This window comes from Octopus sinensis, linkage group LG4, assembly GCF_006345805.1.
Source record: "Octopus sinensis linkage group LG4, ASM634580v1, whole genome shotgun sequence".
Lineage (NCBI taxonomy): Eukaryota > Metazoa > Mollusca > Cephalopoda > Octopoda > Octopodidae > Octopus > Octopus sinensis.
Window position 1 is genome coordinate 72,545,894 of NC_043000.1, and position 2,500 is coordinate 72,548,393.

Below are 2,500 nucleotides of genomic sequence, written 5' to 3' on the forward strand. Positions count from 1 at the left end.
AACTTTCATAACGAGTACTGTTCTCCCTCTAGTTAGCCATTCTGATATTATTCCTCCATTAAGGCAATTCTAAAGTTGTTCCCTCAGCCGCCCATGTAACCTACTAAATTTCTTTAACCAGTACCCTTGAACTAAATCTGGTCCTGGGCCCTCCCAATTCAGCAATTTTCCTAACACTTTACACATTAATGCACTAGTTAGTCTGGCTGCTTCTCACTCACTATTTCTTCCCCCGCTTTCTTTAATCATATTGCATCTCCAATACGATTGACTAGCTTATCCCAAATATTACTCCAGAACTTTCTAGCTTCTTCTTCATTAGATTTCTCATCTTCAGTACTTTCTTCTCCGCGATTTACTTGGTTATAAAATCTCCTCCGGTGTCTCTCAAACAATCTACTCTGTTGATACTGATCTATTCTTTTCTGATATCGGAAAAACATAGCTGCTACTGCTATTATACGCTGTTTCAACTCTTCCATGACTGTTCCAAATCCTTTCTCTTTGACTAAGTATCTTTTCTCAAGAGAATCTTATTTCCTAACTTGTTCAGTTTCCAGGCTTCTATTCTACTCAGATCTTGTTTTAAAGTCTTCGCTTTATTTTGAAGTCTCCTTTTCTCCATTTGCTCATTTCTAATTTTTCTTTGTGGAATATTTAATCTTCTAGTAACTACTACCCCTCTTGCATAGATCAATGAGTTAGTGCTACCTACATTTTTGTATCTATCCTACTGGTAACTGAATCTACTTGCCTAGTCATATCTAGCAGCTTCCTTCTGTTGGTACCTTTTAATGCTGGCAATCTTTTCTTTCTTCTTTACTCATTGATTCCCGCAACCCATCTAAAATCTTCTTAATATATTAGAGAGGGGGTAATTAACCAAGTTGGGTAACTGTCCTTGGGGTAGTTGTTGTCGATGGGGTGGAATTGTCCTATGGGGGTAATTGTCCTGATACGGCCAGCTGTTCCTTCCTGATTGGTAGTGCTATTATAATCTTTTCCTTTAGGTCCTTATTTAGCTGGAACTGTATTTCTTATGTTGCTGTTTATCTTTTCTACTTCCTGGCGTTTCTTTTCCAGTTCTCTTGTAATCTCTTCCACCTCCAGTTCGCTTTTCCCATCACTTTCATTATCGCAGGATCAACAGACATCAATGACATCAAAAAGCAACAACACAAACAAGAACACTGCCACCTCCACTATCACAACCAGTAGCAGAACCATGCCCACTAACAACAACATCATTAACGAAAAAGACAAAGGAAACGAACCACACAAATCCACACCTTGCGAGTTCGATTTTGCGCAATTTGCAAAACAAATAAGCGAAAACATTTTTATAAACGAAACTGAATTAAAAAGTGCTGAATATATGTGGGAGAAATGTGGTACTAAATATTCCTAGAACTGTCCACGAAGAAATTAGTTCGCGGACAGTTCTATATAAAACAATTGGAGTCAAAAGTAGAAAAGTAGGGCAGGCAATATACCAGCAAATTGAAAAATGCTTGGAGAAGCAAAACATATACAACCAGGGGAAAAAATTCGGAATTGTTGAACAGAAATTCGCCTCAGAGGAAGAAGAGGCCAAAAATCACTCAACAGTCACCCTAACGAATGACGAACTCATCCTCATCCCCATCAAACTTGGTCAAAGACTAGTCAAAATTAGAATACTCAACATCCCACCAGAAATAAACATCTAGTTGCTGGCTGCGATTCTCCTCGACATAAAAAAACCAACATTAGATCGATCTAATCGACTATCCCCCACCCCGCACACACACAAACATTTCGGGTCTTGTACCTAGAGTAGAAAAGAGTAATAGATTAAGCGGAATAAAAATTAAACGTGTATAAAATAAAGTACATTACTTTTATATATTTGGTGTGAAATATAATTCAACTCGTATGAACTATATTAATCAATTATTAGTCATTTAATAGATTACTGTAAAGCAGAGTTTCTTCTTTTCTAGTAAAAAGAAATATGAGATCGACACTGGAAACAAAAGAAAAATGTTAGCACATATGGAATGGGTTAATTATTAATTGGGCAAATTCACAGAATGAAAAGAAATTTTAACACATATATCTCATATTTTTTAGGAAAATAAAGTGAGCAAGCCACAGTTAAAAACATTTATTCTCCGAATCGGCGATCAAGAATTAAAATAACAAATGATGGCTCTGTCTAATAGTTATTGCATGACAGCTACCATCTAAAAACAGTGCAATTTGATGATACGTTGGTTCGGTCAATATCAGTATTGCTAAAATAAAATTTTGGAAAGTTATTCCACATAATTTATTTCAAAATTTCTGCCTTCACCAAACATCTCTACCACCATATAGCACAATAACCCAGTCAGTTCAAAACCATTAGTGTGTGGGAGGGCGTGTGTGTGCGTGTGTGTGTACGTGCGTGTGTGTATGTGAATGAGTGTGCGCACGTGTATACATATATATTTGCGAGTACGTGTATGCGCGCGCGTTC